Below are 20,154 nucleotides of genomic sequence, written 5' to 3'. Positions count from 1 at the left end.
ATTGCCACAGCCATGCCACAAGTTGTGTGTGAATACTAAAGAGTGCATGTGTGAAATGAGACTCAACACAGCTAGCAAAGAATTTGCAAGAATAGAAAACGATCAGAGTTTCCAGAGGACCAGGGGCTGTTCAAGTGCTAACTAATCAAACTAGATAATTGCCATTCAATATCCAAGATGTTCCACGAATGCAAAAAAAACTTTCACCTTAGGAGATAAATAAGTCCATGGCTGTATTTAAGCCACCCTTAGTATACTCTAACAAACTAGAAACATGATAGCACTATCGTTGCTCAAAGTGTATGAACCACCAAAGAATAAAATACACTTCCTAGAAGACAAAATAACCAAACAGCATACATAATCATATGTCAGGCAGTCTATCAAATATTACAGTCAGAAGAAGCAATAAAATGCCACAAATAACTAGGAAGAATAGATCAATACAAATAGATCAACTAATCTCTCAATGATATAATTAACAGGCAAGAGCTTTAAAGCAATTACAGATGGGTCCCAACATCTAAAAGAAAACATGAGCACAATGAGAAAAGACGTAGACTAAAACCAAATAAAACTTTTAAAATACAAAAAGTAATAATACTTAAAATGTAGAATGCATTGGGTGATGTCAAAAGCACATTAGGAAGATCGTGGAACTTGAAGGCAGAGCGTGGGAAATCACTTCATCTGATACACAAAGAGGCAGAAGGAAGGCTGGGAACAGAAGCAGATACCAAATGAACTACAGAGCAATCTAGCATACACGTAACTGAACATCAGAACCTGAGATGGTGGGAATGCATGAAGCAATAATGCCTGGAAACTTTATAGATTTAATGCAAAGTTAAATCTAAAAAGAGCCAAGAAATCTCAACAAATTCCAAATGGGAACAATAAATAAAACACTAACATGTCACCTCATAATACAATTCTAAAATCAATGAACAAATACAGAGACATACAAAGTAGAGAGTCAAATCTTGCAGAAAAACAAAGGACTGTGATTCCCTACAAGAAAAGATTCAAGATAGTGGAAAACATGGTAGTGTCTTACATAACAAAGAGCAATATAAACAGATGATAGGTAAGTAGACAGATTGGGTGGGTGGGTGGATGGATGATGGATGGATAGATGGATGGATGGATGGATGGATGGATGGATGGATGATGAATGGATGGATGGATGATGAATGGATGGATGGATGGATGATGGGTGGATGAGTGGATGAATGGATGGATGGGTGGATGGATGATGGATGGATGAGTGGATGGTGGATGGATGGATGAATGGATGGATGGATGGATGGATGATGAATGGATGGTGGATGGATGATGGGTGGATGGGTGGATGGATGGATGGATGGATGGGTGGATGGATGATGGATGGATGAGTGGATGGTGGATGGATGGATGAATGGATGGATGGATGGATGGATGGATGGATGATGAATGGATGGTGGGTGGATGATGGGTGGATGGGTGGATGGATGGATGGATGGATGGATGGATGGATGATGGGTGGATGAGTGGATGAATGGATGGGTGGATGGATGATGAATGGATAGATGGATGAGTGGATGGTGGATGGATGGATGAGTGGATGGTGGATGGATGATGGGTGGATGGGTGGATGGATGGATGGTGGATGAATGACAGATAATGGGTGGATGGTGGATAGATCAATGGATGGTAAATAGATCAATGGATGATTCATGGATGGTGGATGGATCAATGGATAGTAGATAAATTGATAGATGATACATGGATGAATGGGTTAATAGATGGATGCCTGATGAATGGATGATGAAGGGATGGGTGGATGGATGAATGACAGACTGATAACTGACAGGTAGATAGGAATAAATAAATATATTGAGTGACATAGGTAGATAGAAAAATAAATGGTTGATTAATAGATGGTCTGTGGTAAATAAGCTAGCATAGTATAAATCTATATCCAGTGAAAAATCTTTTTTTTTAAAGAAAAGACCAGATAAAGGCATCTTCATGTTCCCAAACCAAAAAAAAAAAAAGCAGTTAAGAAGATTTATAGCCCACAGATCTGCACTACCAAAACATGATTTTAAAATTCCTTCAAACTGAGGAACTGGGGACACTAGGCAAATTCAGACCTGCATGAAGGAATGAGGAGGAACAGACACAGTAAATGCGTGGATTAATATGAAATATGTTTTCTCGTTTTTAATTTCTTTAAAATATAATTGACTAAGAAAAATGATGACTCCGTATTTGAAGGCTTACAACTTATCTCTAGGCAAGATTTACAGGGGAGGAAAGGAAGCACTCAGTTATAAGATTAGTACAAGGTAGACATGATGTAGTGTTTAAGGGTAGATTGTGATCAAAGCTAGAGATGTATTGAGCAGTCACTTGTGGAGGCAAAAAAGGAGATAGAGGAAAAAATGATTTCAATTAATTAAAAGCCACGCATAGAGGAACAGAAAGAGATGACACAAAGAAAACAGATAGCAAGATGTCAAATACAAGCCCATCTGCATTATCACATCAATTGTGAATGAAATAAGCAGGTCATTTCACCAGCTTTTATGTATACACGATATACATAAAGTTAGAAGACTTGGCGTGTGGTGAAGGGACAAAACAGTATGCTTACTGTGTGGGGAGTTCCAGTTCAATACTAGCAGCAAAAGAAATTTAAAATTAAAACGATCGGAAGACATACATCGTGACAACAGTAACTTAATAAAGTTAGGTGTCCCTATCAAAATTAGGCACATTTGTTCACATATGAAGTAATAATAGTAAAGTGGGCTATTATGGTATTCCTAAATGATTATGCACCCGCGAACACAGCTTCCTACCACATAAAGCAAAAGCTGGCAGAACTAAAAGGAAGAAAAAGAGGCATCAAAATTCATAATTATACTTGGTAAGTTTTAACATACCTCTTATTAACTGATAAAACCCCTAAGAGTATAGAACTCTGAGCAAACTTAGCAACCAGATGGACATAATTGGTATTGATACAGTACACCCAACAACTGCATATTCTTTTTCATCCAGTAAAGTGCTTGTTGTATGAGCAGGAGAACCTGAGTTTTGATCCTTAACACTCCTTTAAAAAAATAACATAGAGAAACAGGTGCAGTGGTGTGCACCTGAAATTCAGCACGGAAACTCAGAGGACAAGGTTCCTGGAGGTTGCCGTGCAGCCTATCTTGCTGAACCAGTGAGTGACAGGTTCAGAAAAGTTCCTGTCTCAAGATTAAGGTGGAGAGTAACCAAGAAAGAAATCCGGTGTTGGCCTCAGTTACACACACACACACACACACACACACACACACACACACACACACACACGTTGGAATGGAGAGACTCACACATAAATTCACATACCAAATAAAGATATACCATATCCAATCCCATCAAAAAATCTTTAAAAATATGAATGGACTAAAAATTCTGAAACATGTTCTTTGACTGGAATGGTGTCAAACAAAAATACAGCAGATACCCAGAAATTTTCCCACTACTTACAAATTAAAGTAATTAATTTACTTTAAATTTCCTGTTCTTTAAAGTCCATGGATTTAAAAACAAAAAAGACAAAAAAACAGAGGGCAGACCAGGAAGGGGATAACAACTGGACTGTAAAAAAGATTAAAGAAGAACAATTTAAAATAAATAAATAGATAGATTTTTAAAAAACAAACTAAACGATGTTTTTAAAGTACAAAAATTAGTATAGCATACAGTTGAAACAGCTTTTAAAGAAATTTCACAGCTCTGATACATACATATATTAGAAAAAGAACATCAGCAAATTAGTCACTTATAAGCTTCTAATTTACAGAAGAGCTAATTAATCTCAAAGTTGCAGGAAGAAAAATAGTGGCGGAGTAGAAATCAATAAAGCAAATAAACAGTACTGGACAGCAGCAAAATCCAGTCGCTCAGCTCAAATGCTGGCAAAGCTGATGAACTTCTATTAACTATTCAATAAAGAAAAGGGGGAAAGTCATGGAGACAGATGACAGATCCTACAAATAAGGAAATTTCATATTCTTCATGCCTATACATCCAACATCCAACAGCATATCTGAAATAGAAATGTTTCTGGATATACAAAAGGATTTCAAAACTAAAGAAAAGATTTGATTTCCATGTCATCCTTTGATCGGTTTAGGAAAATGAATTTGTGAGACTGGAGAAATGGCTCAGTGGTTAAAAGCACCTGCTGTTCTTCCAGAGGACCTGGGTTCGATTCCCAGCCCCCACATGGTGACTTACAAATGTCTGTTACTCCAGTTTGAGGGACTCTATCACCGCCTTCTGGCCTCCCCAGGTGCTGCACACACCTGCTGCACAGACATACACAGAGGCAAAACACCCATAACACACAACATTAAAATAAACAAATCGTTAAAAGTCTTAAGACTTTAAATCCTCCTAGAGAAAAATTGCTGAGGATTATATTGGTAAATTCTAACAAAGGAAAGTTAACACAAAATCAACACAAGGACTACAAGCAAGCCAATGTCTCTCATGAGTATAAAAGGAAATATTCTGTATGTTAATGTATGTATATGAGTGTGTATGTGAGTGCGTATATGTGAATGTGAATGTGTATATATGAGTACATGCATGTGAGTGTGTGAATGTATGCAAATATATGTGTGTACATGTGAGTGTGAATGTGTGTGTGAACGTGTTCATGAATGTGCATGTGTGTAAGTGTATGAGTGTGTGTAAGTTTATATATGAGTGTGTGATGTATATGTGAACGTATATGTATGTGTGTATATGTGAATGTACATGTATATGTGAGTGTATATGTGAATGTGAGTGTACTGAGTATGTATATGTGAGTGTGTGTATATGTAGATGGGTATGTATAGAAGTGTGTGCATATGAGTATGTATGTATATGAGCATGTGTATGTGAATGTGTGTGTATGTAAATGTGAGTGTATGTGAGTGTGTATGTGTGAGTGTAAATGTTAATGTGGAATGTGGATGTATGTGAGTATATGTATGTATGCTTGTGAGTATGTTAGTGTGTATGTGACTGTGTGTATATGAATGCATATGTATGTGAGTGTGTTCCTGAGAGTATATGTGACTGTGTCTCTATTAAAGGATGGAACCCAGGGTATCACACTACAAAGCAAGTGCTCTGCCACTGGGATACACACCCAGACCTTTAATGCATTTTTTTTTAAATCTTGAGACACAGGTTCCTGAAACTGCCCAAGCTGGCCTTGACGTACCTCCATAAGCCCAGACAAACTGTGATGTGTGGTCCTCCTTCCTTGGCTCCAGAATGACTGTATCACAGGTCTGTCTGTGCCAGTAAGTGCTGAAAAACAAATGCTGTTGATTTTAAAAGCAAATCCTGGGCCTGGGGAGATAGGTCAGTGGCTAAAGCACTGTTGGTCAGGCCAGGACCCAAACTCGCCTGGGACGCTAGCCTCAGAAGGCAAAAGTCAGGGACTACTCCAGAGCAAGACCAGCATGATGGGTGAATCCCGGGTGTAACTGAGATCTACTTCAAAGAATTAAGTTAAATGGTAATCAATGAAAGATTACTGCTATCAACTTAGCCCCCACCCAACACACATATGCACAGTCCCTCACATGAGTATCCACACACTCATGAACACACACACATACATGAATCATACAACCTATTTTTTCTGATGTGTGTTTCTGGAGGATGATGTCATTATGCAGCAAGGCGGGTCCAAGATAAGGCAACGCCTATCATTGGATGAGAAGGAAGGTAGGCGGGCAAAAGTCTAGGAAGGAGGAAGGAGGAGGAGGAGCCGCCAGGAGGAAGAAGAAGACGGAGGAAGAGGATGATCCGGATCCAAGTGGTCTAGGTCGACTTTATCTTGTCTAGGTGGGTGGTTTCTATCTTCATTAATTGGCAGTGAATTTATTCTGTGGATGTATTGTGGATTGAGAAGTTAACATATAAATCTAATTGTTAAACTACAAGTTCCTAGAACTTTGATTTTTACCAGGCTACAGGGCATGTGAGCAAAGTCCCCGAGGCTGGCAGAGAGACATCCAGAGCGTGTGGCTCCCACGGATCCACACGGAGTGAGAACACCCGGGAGTGAGAACGTGAGGGAACTGGTTCCACCTATTTTTTTTTTAATTTTACTGCAACATGTTTCTGAGGATCAAATCCCAGGGCCTTACACACACCAGGCAGCAGCTCTACACCCAGCTATTAAAAAAATATTAAGAAATATAACGCAGTCTAAACAGGATTACAAGGCTTGTATAAAATTTGGAAATGAATAGAATTTGCTACATTAAACAAATAAAGAAGGAAAATCATAAAAGCAATTCATATAGGCAGGAAAAACGCATTTGACAAAATCCAAGACACAACTCTTGTTTTAAAAGTAAGAAAGGGGGCTGGAGAGATGGCTCAGCGGTGGTTAAGAGCACTGACCACTCTTCCAGAGGCTCACAACCATCTGCAATGGAATCCAATGTCCTCTTCTGGTGCGTCTGAAGACAGCTACAGTGTACTAGTATACATAAAATAAGTAAATAATTCTTCAAAAAGTAAAAGTAAGAAAGAACTTGTCAGAAAATAAAAAGGAGCAGGTGGAGAACCTCAGCTTAATAGTCCAGGAAAATCCCACAGCAAACATTACATGTGCTTGAAGATAGTTGAAATTTCCTCCCTGATATTAGAGAAAATGGAAAAGGTGGCTTTTCTCCACCGTTTCTATCCAACATTGTGTTTGAGAGCCCAACTTATACAATTAAGTTATAAAGGGGGGGGGGGGAATAAGGAAAAGTTAAAATGGCCCCTTATAGACAGTATTGGTGCCTACGCAGAGAGGCTTAATTAATCCACAAGACATCTAGATGAAAGAAAATCACCTAGCAAAATCACAGATGCAAAGTTAATACAGAATAAAAAGAATTTTAAAAAGTTAATACATAAAAACCCATAGTGGGGAGGGGGTAGAGTGATGGCTCAGTGGTTCAGAGCACTGGCCGATCTTCTAGAGAAGTCCACTTAGATTCCCAGAAACCACATGGCGTCTCATAACCATCTATAACTCCAGTTTCGGGGGATCTGACACCCTCTCCTGGCATCCTCAGGCCCACGAAGTGGTACACAAATATACAGGTAAGCAAAATACCTGTAATAAAATATGATATCGGTTGGATTATCAGGAAACATTTCAAAATTAAGTTTAGAGTTAATTTTATTTGATTCTTCCACAAAACAAGACTACTTAAAAAAAATAAATCTTCAAATGCGTAAGCCTGCTGTGTTGAAATGTATAAAGCATTGCCAAAGGAAATCAAGAACTTCTGAAAAAAATTAACTGAATTGAGGGGTGAGCTGTGTTCACAGCAGAAAGGCTCAATATGGTTATAGTGTTGATTCCCCCCAATTAATCTGTAGATTTGATATGATTCTAATAAAACTCCCAACTGCCTTTTTTTTAGAAACAGAAATGCCAGTGATTGAAATTGATATAGAGATGTTTTTATCAGACAAAATAAGTTTGGATATAGTTTATTTCTTATAGTTTATCCAAGTAAACACAAAAGCCATCCATATACAAGTGTACATATGGCTTACATAGAAGGTGGAGTAATTAAAATGGTGTGGCATTAGAGTAAACAGACACATATATGTAATATAGAGTAATAGACATATATGTAATAGCCAATTGATACTGGCAAGAGCAATAGGCCCACTCAGTAGGAGACAGATAATGCTGGACCAAGTCGACACCATAGGCTTGGTGTGCAGGTGGGCATGAGCGCTGACTTATGTAGGTATGAGTGTGAATGCATGTGAGTGTGCACGAGTGCGTGTGTGTGCGTGTGTGTGTGTGTGTGTGTGTGTGTGTGTGTGTGTGTACATTTGCGTGAAGGCCTTAAGCCAACATCGATGTCTTCTTCAGTTGCTCCCCACCTTGTTTTTTAAGACAGGGTCTCTGACTGAGCCTAGAGCTCACTGCTTTGGCTAGAATAACTGGCCAGCAAGTACCTGGGAGTTTCCTTTTCTCCTCAGGTCTGGAATTACTGCCTTGCCCCGCTGAGTGTTAGAGGATTAAACTTGGGTCCTCAAGCTTGCCTAGCAAGCACTTCACCAGCAGGCCCCACCCATCTGTTCTTTTACATGAATCTTCTGACCAGACGTGATGCCACACATTTTTAATTTCAGCATTTAGGTGGCTGAAGCAGAAGATTTCAAGCTTGAGGTCAACTGGACTACACAGGGAAAGCTCGTTTCAAAAACCAAAGAGTTCAGGAATGGTGACCTATGTCTTTAATCCCAGCCCTGGGCAAGCACATCCAGGTGGATCTCTGTGAGTTCAAAGCCAGCCAGGTCTACATTTCAGTTGTAGTCCAGTCAGAGTTATATGATGAGATTCTGTCTCAAAGATCATGCATTCACACTTGATGTGCAGGTAGAATAAAATAGTTTAAAGACAAAGAGCTAATGAGGTGGAGGAGTGGAGGGGGAATCTGGCCAAAGCATATATACTTTTAAGAAAGTGTCCTTGGGAAGCCAATTACAACCGACAGTGAATATACACTAATAAATTCTTTAAAGGAAATCTTAACCCACAATTTGATATATCCAAACTATAACTTATAAAATAAACCATGAAACTACACTCATACTACAATATGCCCAAACTGTATGCTCTTAAAAAAAATCATAAGCCTATATGTGGCTATTAAAAGTAGGCAGGAGTAGCTCGGTAGTACAGGAACTGCCTGCCTGTCGTGTCCAAAGTACTAAGGGTCACCACCAGAAGTACAAAAGCATTGGGGATAACAGCTACCCTCACAAGTTTAAGACCAATCTGAACTGCACAGGGCATGCGTCTCACATAACAACAATAATAATTAAAAGTTTCTTCCTTCTAAAGAGCCTATTAATAAAAATAGTTGAATTGCCACAAATTTGCTCTTAAGTTGATGCATCTAGGCAAAATACACTGCCCATATGATGCTTGCATCCATAAGATAAAAGAATAAATAATTAGTAATAATAGTATATTATATGTTGGGTCACATATGTATATATGTATGTACATGTGTGCATTTAGGCATATAGAGATGGCTCAGCAGTTAAGAACACATGCTCTTGCAGATTCAGTTCCCAGCACCCACAGGGAGGTTTACAACCACCCATAACTTCAGTTCTAGATACTCCCTCCTCTGACCTCCGAGGGTGCCCAGCATGAACTGGGTTCACCGCATACACTCATGCAGGCAAAACACTCCGCACACATAAAAACAAATTAAAATAATTCTAAATATGCTTTAGAATATACAGTGAACGTTTGTGGCTCATGAGAAGATAACCCAATGGGGGAAATGGACCAGAGGTTCAATAGATGTTTCATAAAACAGGACTAATAAATAATGTAATTATAAAAAAATGCTCTACTGTGCTATCATCAGGGAAACCAAAGGGAAAAGATAATGATGTTCCCCCCACAACCACTTCACTCCTAAGCATGAACAAACAGGACTGTGCAATGAGCCTTGTTGAAGTTGGGTTTCCAGTCCTGACAAGTTCCCGCTTTGGGGATTAGAACTTAGCTAGACCGCCAAGAGGAACCTGCCCAACTTAGTTACACGGCCAAAACAGCACCTAGTGACCACTAGTCTCATATCTGATGATACTACTAGAAGGACAACTCAGTTACCATGATTACAACTGCACAGACAAACTACCTTCGATTTGCAAAGGATTCTGAAATTGCCAGGGTCTTCTGGCCCTCGAGCCAAGAAGAGCTACTCATGAGCAAACTGTCCAGGGTCAGTGAGAAGCCATGGTGGGTTGAGGCACTCACCACGCAGCCTGCCTTACCTGCCTTTGATCCACACCCACCCAGGACCCAGCGTGATAGAAGGACATAACCAACTCTCACAAGTCGTCCTCTGACCTGTGCATGGGTACCGTGGCATCCATGCATACACACAAAAATTAATAATAAACAAACAAGCCAAGGCCTGACCTGCAACTCAAACTTCGCCATTAAATGGCTGATACCTTAGACAAGTTACATCACATCTGTGCCTCTGTCTCTGCCTGCACGAAACAGGGACCATCTCCCTCACAGAACTGTCCTCACAGTCCACGACCTGGAGGATCACTCTGCATGGGGTCCCATTTTCCTAAGTGGCTCAGATGACTATCAGTGATGAATCTACCTGGCTTCCTGGCTCTGCAGACCTGTGCAGATCTTATGAGCTGTGTAACCTGTGTCAGCACTGGGCCTCTCTGTTCCCAAGTCCTTTCTATACTGTGCCTACTCCATATCACATCAGGAATTATTATTAACCAAGACCAGGCATTAAAGAGAGATGAGAGGGCAGGAAGAGGAGAGGGCAGAGCTCTCCTACCTGTCTGCCCAAGGCATTGCCTGGATCCAGAACACATTGGACTTGAGCAGCACCCTCCAGCCCCTTCTCTTCAGTAAGCCCCTTGGGTAGGTACTGCTTCCTGCCCTGGCTTAACCTCCTTACAAACCGGACTTAGTCTGCTGGACTCCTCCACACCAGCCACATAACAAAGTCCCCCGTCTTACATCCCCTCTGTTCTGAGTAACTGGCAGGCTTCCTGCTTTCCTGGTCAGCTCCTAGCTGCACAGATGGTCGGTCACCTGGTATGGAGGACCCTTGAGATTTGAAGAACGTTTGTTGTAATTGCGTCCCCACTTGTACAGAGCCCCACTGTAAGTGCCGATCTGTATCAGTCAGTCACCGCGAATCCTCTGCTCCTTTTAGTAAAGAGCATGCTGCTAATTACCTATTACCCCAGAGGATATTTCGGAGGCTTGTGGCCAGATGCCTGGCTCTGGGCATTTGCTTATGAGATTGTCTCTGCTGGTGAGGCAGGAGGATAGAGCGTGTACTATCCTTTAGTATAGGAGAAGGATTCTTCTTGATTCTTCCTGGATGCCATTCCTGTTTACAGTGGATCTTTCTCACATCTGGGCAGAGCTCTGGACACCATGTTTCTTCCTCTATAGCAGAGCTCACACCTCTCTACCCTCTCGCCTCACACTGTCTATGCCACAAAGCTCAGACCTGCCTCTGTCTAGTGATTTCCCATGCAGCATGACTTCCACGACACTTACATGGCAGTGGATTCTAATGTACCCTACTGGAACTGGCTATATAACTTGTCATCTAAAAATAGAGAGCATTGTAGTGGTTAATCTCGTGTGTGTGTGTATGTGTGTGTGTGTGTGTGTGTGTGTGTGTTATGTGAATGTGTGTCTGTGTGTATATATGTGTTTGTATATGTGTGTGTGGTGTATGTGTAGTGTGTGTGTGGTATATGAATGTGTGTCTCTGTGTATATGTGTGTGTGTGCTTGTATATGTGTATATGTGTGGTGTGTGTGACGTGTGTATGTGTGTGTTGTGTGAGTGTGAGTATGCCTTCATGTGTGTCTGTGTCTGTGTGTTTGTGTGTGTGTATGTGTATGTGTGCATATGTTCGTGTCTATGTGTGTGATATGTGTGTGTGATGTATGTGTGTGATGTATGTGTGTGTGCCTGGTTGCATGTGTGGAAATATAGAACAATCTCAGGCTCAGCTTTTCACCTTCCACTTGTTTAAGAGAATCTACTTTTGTTGTTTGCTTCTCTGTACGAGACGCTATGTGGCTGGAGATCTTCCATGAATTCATTTGTCTCTGCCTCCTATCTTATAACGGAACCCTGGGATTACAGGTCCATGTTATTGTACCCCAGTTTTATGTGGGTCCTGGGAATCCAAATTCAAGACCTCATGCTGTATGGAAAGTACTTTACCCACTAAGCCATCTCCCCAGCCCAGTTAGTGATGGTCGTCTAACTGTCAGGTTGACTGGGTTAAGAAACACTTAGGTTGGCAAAGCACATGGAGGTGCCTCTGATTTCCAGGAATAGGGAACAAGAGGGCTCTGGACCAATGAATGAATTGCTCCCTGGCCAGCATGACGTAAGCTGCTCTGTCAGCCATGTCTTCTCTATCATGATGAACTGTTCTTTCTGAAATGATAAGACAAAACCAAAATTATTTCCTTCCTTCTTTGAACCATTTCTGCTCAAACAGTCTTTCCCAGGAATGAACACAGTAACTAATAGATCATTTATTCAAAGAAGCCAAAACATATAATCAGACACAAGGTCTCACTGGTGCACAAGTATATGCTGGGCAATCGACTTTCCCCAGAGCTGCTTAAGGGTAGCTGGAGTTAGATGGCTACCATAGTATTAAGTGACACAGGATAGATGTCCATGTACTCATGGTCCTAAAAGGTGACTGTAATGGGGACGAAGAAGATCTCTTGACCACACAACAAAGTCCAGGAAAGACAGGAAATGGGGAAGAAAAGGAGTGTTATGCACCCTGCAGTCTTGATTAGCCCTAATCAGAAAACCGGGGTGCTGGCCTTTTACTCACTGCCATGAGCACACTATTGGGTCCTCTAAGTCTCTGAAAGCTCAGACACTCTCGCTGTGTTTAACCATGTGATGTTGTCTTCCACACCTAAGACCCAACCGAGTTCAGAAGGAGTAAGTAGGATCCTTCACCTGGGTCAAAGACATATCAATCAGTCCCAAAAGCAAGCCACATCGACCTGCAACTGGAAAATGGGGCCTATACATAAAGACACAAGCACCCGTCCGCAGGCCATCTGTGGTCATTGTTAAACTATGCTCTTAGAAACTTGTGCAAAACAGGACTTGTATTTTACCTTTGGTTTTTTTTTTTTTTTAAGATTAAACTGAAGTATGTAAAAATGTCTGGCCCAGAGTATGTGTAGTGATGTCTCTTAAGAAAGATGGTCTATCTGGATACAGCCAGAGCCCATATGGGTATATCTTTGTCTACCTATAATAACAGGAGTCTCTGATGTATACACGTAGCCATAGAAGAGAATTTCCATGCATTCATGTCAGTATGCTCATAGTATTCTACTAAACAACTCTGTCCAGCATCCCTCCTCTTAATCCCAATCATCATAGCAGATCTGTGGGTTGTTCTTTCTCTGCCCTGGGAATAAAAATCTCAGATGCTTCCCACAACCTTTCTGATTACCCCTCAACAACCAATAGCTTGTATTCTCTTGTCAGCCCAGCACTTAATGTTCCAACCTTCACACATACCAGGGTTCTCCCCAGATTGGGCCAGCCTCAGGCAGAGAGAGGCCTGCCTGTTTGGGATAGGGATCAAAGGGGCTTCCTCTCTATGTCCCATTCTGCTCTCCACCACAAAGCATTTAGGATAGGCTATCTTTTCCACCCTTTATCCTCCAAAAAGAACTCAGACGTAATTGAGAGCTAGACCTGGCTGTCATGGATGTCCAAAGTTCACTTTCCCCTTGGAAGGATTTTATCTGGGTCTCTCTGAGTCTCCCCTGCTGTTTGTTGTTGTGGTAAAAATATCAAATAAAAAATAAAAATAAAACAATAAAAAAATGCCGTGACCAGTTCCTTCACGTACTGCTCCACACTTTCTCCCCTTGGCTCCCTCTGACCCGGGCATCTGTGAGCCATTCCAGTGTGGCACCCTGCGACACTGCTTTGCTTTCACCACAGTTCCCTTGGCAGGTTGCTACCACGCCAGGCATACACATCCCAACTCCATGATGGGCTTGTTGCATCTGACCACCGCACCTTCTCTTGAACTCAATTAAGTAGCCACATGAAAGGACACACCACGCAATTACCTCTGATCCAATTGATAAGATATAATTTGCCCATCCGGACAGCACAAAATCCTGTATACACCCATCCCTTGAAAATATTCATTGCAACCTGTATCTATGCGCAGAGAAGAATCTTAACATCTGCCGCTGTGGTCTTCCAGCTCCTCTCCTTCTCCTGCTCCTTCTCCTCTTTTTAAAACTTTTCTCCCGCCTGTCCTTCCTTCTCATCCAATGACAGGTCTCGTTCTATTCTGTACCCGCCTTCTTGCATAATGACACCAACCTACGGGGCATCACTCCTCCTGATTAGTTAAAAGACCCCATCTCCTGCTTTCCCAGACCCATTCAAACAATCTTAGGTGTGGCCATACTGCCCCACATGCTAAAGTTAACATGCCCTGCCCACAGGTCCTCTTGACTCTTGAAAAGGTTTGTGTGCCTGTCCTGTGAAGTGTAAGAGTACGGGTCAAGCTTGCTTGACCTTGTCTCTTCCTTGCGTTTGTCTCCCTTGACTTGAGAAGGAAAGACTCCCTGTTAGGTGGGACTGAGTGGGCCAGCAGAAGTCATGACATGGGGAAACATACCAAGTTCCAGGCAGGGCTACAAATCTTCTGCATGAACACAGTCCTTCCACAGCTTCCTATAGAGTATCATTTTAGCATCCAAATGAGGGCTGGGATGTAGCCCAGTGGTAGAAGAGTGCTTGCTTAGCATGCATGAGGCCTGGGTTCTCCTTGCTGGGATGTAGCCCAGTGGTAGAAGAGTGCTTGCTTAGCATGCATGAGGCCTGGGTTCTCCTTCAGTGCCACCGGCAGCTGATCCACATGCCCAGGGTAGCTGAAGGTGCTCCGGTTCACACCTGCTACTTCCAAAAGTTACCTAATCATAAAAACACTTCCACTGCAGAATCAATGGACTGTGTTGGGAGAACGGCATGGAGAACCTCAGACTCCGTATTGTTTTAAGCACCTAACAGGCCAAGTCCTAGAAAGTCCTCTGAGCTGTTCACACTCTAACCCTAGGCTGGAAGCAAACAGGGAAGTCACTCCACCAAGAATGCAAGGGTGGGGAAGCAGACGGTGGGTGTGTCTGGCCGATAGCAGCTTTGTCTTTCTTGAAAGCTGATCAAACGTAACAGCCGTTCCATCCCAGAGCAGAGAGGCCAGCATATAGCAAGGCACAGGTATAAATCTCCCTCTCGCCAAAGTCCGACAGCCGTGGGTGTCCATTGTTCCCACCCTCCGAATCAGAAGATCAGATTCTGTTGCTCCCAGGAATGTGCAGGCGCCAGGTCAGAGGCTGGAAGACCGGCCTCCAAAGTGCAAGGCTCCGGGCTAAAGTTCCTTTATTGCATCTTGGGGAACCATTAGAATGTCTTTGACAAGGATTTCCTGTTGTAAATACTTCTGTCTCTTGACTAAAGAAGTTGTTGCTCTCAAACACCTTGGGCTGAGGTATTTCCTCTGCCTTCCTGCCCCATGTTCACCAGGGCTGTGGCTGAGTCAGAGGAGGACAAGTGTCATTTTCCATCCACTGTTGTATGAAAACCAATGTGGGAACATGTGTTAGTTGACAGGATTTTTAAAGTTAATATTTCTAAATTAGAGTGATGAGTACAGGCACGCAGCCCCCCATGCAGCTTAACTGGTGATGTGTTCTAGAATATTCATGATCCTCCATCTGTGCAAAACAGAAGAAAATGCACTAGACTAACTCAGAAGACGGAGTGCAGGCCTTCCTCGCTCTCCACCAGCCGGTACAACCTCAAGAAACTCTTTAAATCTTGCCAGGTTTAGATTATGGTACCCACGGTAGCATCTGTTCAACTGACCTCTGACCTCAAGGGCTATTAGGAGGCTGTTGGGAGAAAGCAGCTATGAACCACCCTGGGTGAGGAGTCTTGAGGTACCTAGGGTGGACCCCAGACACTGTGGAAAGAGGAGGGTGCACAGCACAATATTGTGAGAGGTGTCCTCTCCACAGGAGCAGTGGCTTTCAATGAAGCCCACATCCCTAGCCTGTCAGTGTAAGGATGTGAGATGTCACCCACTGAGCCAGGCCAAATGACCCAAATGGGCCAAGTAATTGTCTGTGTCCTTAGAAGTATCAACACCCTCAGGATCTGTGGACTCATGGATGTAGAACTTACTAGCAGTCTCCAGAGCCAACTCACACTGGCCAGTAACATACATGTGCAACATACATGTGCTGGAACCAGTCATGATGGAAGCTCTTACAACCCCGCAAACTGGCAAACACAAACCAGGACAAAGCAAGCTATATCACCAAGTGACAGGAGAGACAGGACGTGGTGGCCGATGCAAAGGCAAATGAACAGGCAGCCGAGATCTTCCTCAGTGGTACCTGAAAGGGCCGGAGTTCAGGAACCACTTGAGTAATCTTTGCAGACAGAAATGCAGGCAACAGCATGACTGTCCATGACTTCTGTACATGAAGGCTTGGCAGAGCAGGGATAAGAACATGTCAGGAGGGACAGGTCAACAGGCAGCTGGCCAGGGTCTCATGTACCTGTTCTGCTCAGCCCAGACCCAGGCAGTCTCAAGGCCCTCTTGAAGGCCTTTGCTTGGAAGATTTGCCTGTCTAAGGTCACACACTTCCCTGTGGTAGCCAGCATTCTAGGCATGAAGTGCAAAGACTCAGACTACTAGCCTCCATTCACACTTCTGAAAGGCATCCTCCTCTCCAGAGGTTCCCCAGGAGTCATCCGTGGTCTCAGTTATGACTGAGCCCCATGCCTCCCTCTACCAAGCCCTGCTTCCCTCACCCCTTTCCAGGCTACATTCTGGCCCGGACCTCTTGGAATGAGACAGTAAGAAGTGCAGGTCCTAAAATGTATTCCCTGTGGACTCAACGCCGTCTCTGAGTTGTCTCCATTCTGATGTGGATCAGACACAGGCCGAACGGAACAACAAAATGAATGACAAACACACATTCTGGAGAGTGGATGGAAGCAAAGCACTTCCTGAGTGGCATCCTTAGCTTTGATATGTCACTAGGGATCCTCCAGCAATCAAACCAGTTGCTGTTATTAAACATGTGGGGAGAAACCGCTAACCCAGTGTGACACTGAAGTCACAGCGAGTGAGTCACACTGCACAGATCAGCGACTTACCCAACTTTAAACCAGGGTAGCTTCCCATACAACTTTTCTGTTTACCAGGAATTTGGGTACTGTGATTTGGCCCAGGAATTGTAGCTATAAATCAAATAACATCCTCTAACAGATGTCTGTCCTCTGTGCTACGCTCCATCGTGGACCAAGAGCCTACCTAGCCCCAAGAGCACATCTGTAGCCCTGCCTGAGGTCAGGGTTCACTGCCATCCTAGATAGGTCTGGGTTCTTCAGAAGACAGTACCATCGTCTGTGAGTGTGATTTGTTCTCACATGTACTAGCAAGGTCTTGGGAGACCTCTTTCCCAATCCTGTGAAGCCCTGGCTTCCACACACACCCCTACTCCTGGACAGGATTCTGACAGAGGAACATCCCTTCCCCATTACCCTATCTCGTGTCCCTGTGTGAAGAATACTTCCAGGTGGCCTTGTACTTCTCACGAGGGTCACAAGAGTGCAGAGCCCTAGTCCCAGCTCTGGGTTTGTCCTTCCTGTCCGTAGAGGCAAGGGGGCTTCTCTACCCGTGGCCCCCATCTCCCCAGCCTCCTTACCAGACCTTGGTGTGTGCATGAGCACACAACGCCATGTTTGTGGATGTGAACGAGGAATGCCCCAGTCAACGTGGGAAAAATCAGATGACAGATGACAACCTCAGGTGTGAATCCTTATCATCCATCTTATCTCAGACCAGGTCTCTTATTCACCAATGTGGATGCCAAGCTAGCTGGCCCTGGAGCTCCCCATACTTAAATCACACAGCAATCCTGAGAGCTGGTTCTCCCACGAGCAGGAGCTTTGGGGTTATAGGCACATACTACTGTGCCCAGCTTTCTCGGGGTTCTAGGAAACTTGAATCATCTCCCTAGACTCACATAATAATGAAACTTGGGTTGACTGTCTTTGCAGCAGTCACCTTTACACACTGAGCCATCACACACACACACACACACACACACACACACACACACACACACACCTCATTTTGTCCCTCAGTAAGACTGAGGAATCATCAATTTGGCTATGATGGTTTCCCAGTAGTCTCCGGGGATTCTCTTGTCTCCAGCACTATGATTAAAAGCATAAACTTTTTTTTAATGTAGGTGATGAGGGTCAAACTCAGGTCCTTGGGCTTAAATAGTAGGACCTTGAACTGAGCTATCTCTTCAGACGCATGAGGAAGGACTTCTGGTTGCTCCAGAACACAAAAAACTTCAGCCATGAGCCCTCAACCACCTTGTATGACTCCCGTGACTCCAACAGCTCAGTGCCAGCCTGGGAAATTGTACGTGCCAGCCACAGAAAAGAGCCAGAAAGATTAGGGGTAGACACATGATAGAGCAGGGCACTCACACAGAACTGGGGAGAACTATTTGAGCAACTACTATAATACCTCAAAGAAAGTGCAAAGGCCTTTTTTGGGGGGGGGCACTATGGAGTCAGGAAAAGAGTAAACAGCTGCCTGCCTGGAACTGGAATCCCAGCCTGCTCTCTACGTGGTGGCCATGAGCAAGTCTCAGCAACCCCTCTGAGCCCTTCTCACCATCTGTGGAATAATGAGACAAGAAAACTCTCTCTAGCTCTCAGGGTTACTGTGTGATTTAAGCAGAATAATGTTGTAGAAGTGTTTTGTCAATCGCAGAGGGATTCCTGTCCTGGAAGATGCAGCCTGCTGTCACCAACATCATCAAGTCCTATTCCAGCATTTGGCCTGGGATTTCCTCCCTTCTCCCTTGGATGCTCTCCCTTGCCAACTTCATTTACTAGCTCTCCTCCCAGGCTGTGCACTGTTAAACTCCTAATTCAAAATAACCTGATAAAATGCTCTTGGGGGACTTGCTGCTTCCAAATAGATATCCAAGGACCGAGTTGGCCCCAAACACAAAATGCAGGGCCCCAGTCACAGCAGAGGTGCATTCCACAGGCCAGCAAAGCTCACCCCAGCCCCTGGCTCTCTGCAGCCAGCTCATTAAGACCTAATCACCAGGGGGCTGATGGAGAGGCCAGGTGGAGAAAGCTGTTTGTCCAGACGTGCTCAGAGGAAATCAACTCATCTGCTGCAGAGATGCTAGCCTGGGAAGGACCCCAGCCTTGTCCCAGACTTCTGCTCTCTTTTCCATCCCTTTCCTTAGAGTCTGATATGGATCCCCAGGGTGGAGACCCAAAGAACCAGCAACTGTGGGGACTTTGCGAGTCTCAAAGTACGTGAGTTCAGCTGATCTCCAGCTGAGCTGTTTAACTCTATCCACATTTTACCAGCCTGCTAAACTGGAAATAGTGTGAGTGTTAACCTGGATAGCAAGAAGGTATGGCCCAAGGCCCTGGGCTCTGTTGATGGCTTCTCATAAAGTACCTTACCTCTCGTCCAGCCTCAGTTTCCTTGCCTGGACCTTGAGAATAGCAATACTCCTACCTGACAGAAGCACCTAGAGGGACTGAATGAATGTGCAGAAATAAGCCTGGATCCCCAGCTCCCAAGTAAAGAGAAAGGTGTGGCAGCATGCATCTGTTAGCCCAGTGTCACAGAAAGCAGAGACATGTGGATTTCTGGAGCTTGATGGTCTGACAGCCACCTAGAACATCCAGTTCCAGATCCTGTCTCAAAGTTAATTGAGAAGTGTAGGCTTGGATTTTTTCAAAACCCACTTTAATAAGGTTTTTTTTTTAAACACTTTTACCTCCCTTCAAGCCCACCACCCACCGAGGTAGTAAAAAGGGAAGTTTAATAGGGCAAAGGGCAATGTGGACCCATTTAGAAATAGGGTTTTTTGGCAGGGAAGTAGGGGCAATTCCAATCTTTGTTATCGGGATATCAGCAGTTCAGTTCACACAAGTCAGCAGGGGTAGCTCGATCCACTCACAAACACCATTCACGAATCAGCAGTGGCAGTTTGATCCAAAAGAAACCACAAGGCTCTGCCAATCTGCCTGAGTCTGAGGAAGCAGCAGGAAGCCAGCGAAATATCACAAGAAGTTTTTTGGTGCGTTTCTCTCTACAAAGTCACAACAAATGATGACCAGCAAAGAGTGTCAAGGCGAACCAATGCCACACAGCATTGTCCACTGTCTGTTGGGTTCTACTTATACCCTTTCCAAATATCACATGTCCTCTCAAGCTCTAGCAAAACATCATATGTCCTTTCCCAGGCAGCTTCCAGAAAAACACTACGTGTCTGTTCTCAGCAAAACATCCTCCTCCCATAAGACAGCTTCCAGAAAAACATCGCATGACACAACTGAGTCAACTGAATCTCAAAAAAAAAAAAAAGTTTCACTTCAGAGAATAAACAAACTCCGGATTCCATCTCAAAGCTGATTGAAAAAGA

This window comes from Rattus norvegicus, chromosome 1 (genome assembly GCF_021556685.1).
Source record: "Rattus norvegicus strain SHRSP/BbbUtx chromosome 1, alternate assembly SHRSP_T2T, whole genome shotgun sequence".
Lineage (NCBI taxonomy): Eukaryota > Metazoa > Chordata > Mammalia > Rodentia > Muridae > Rattus > Rattus norvegicus.
Note: the sequence above shows the minus strand (reverse complement) of the source record.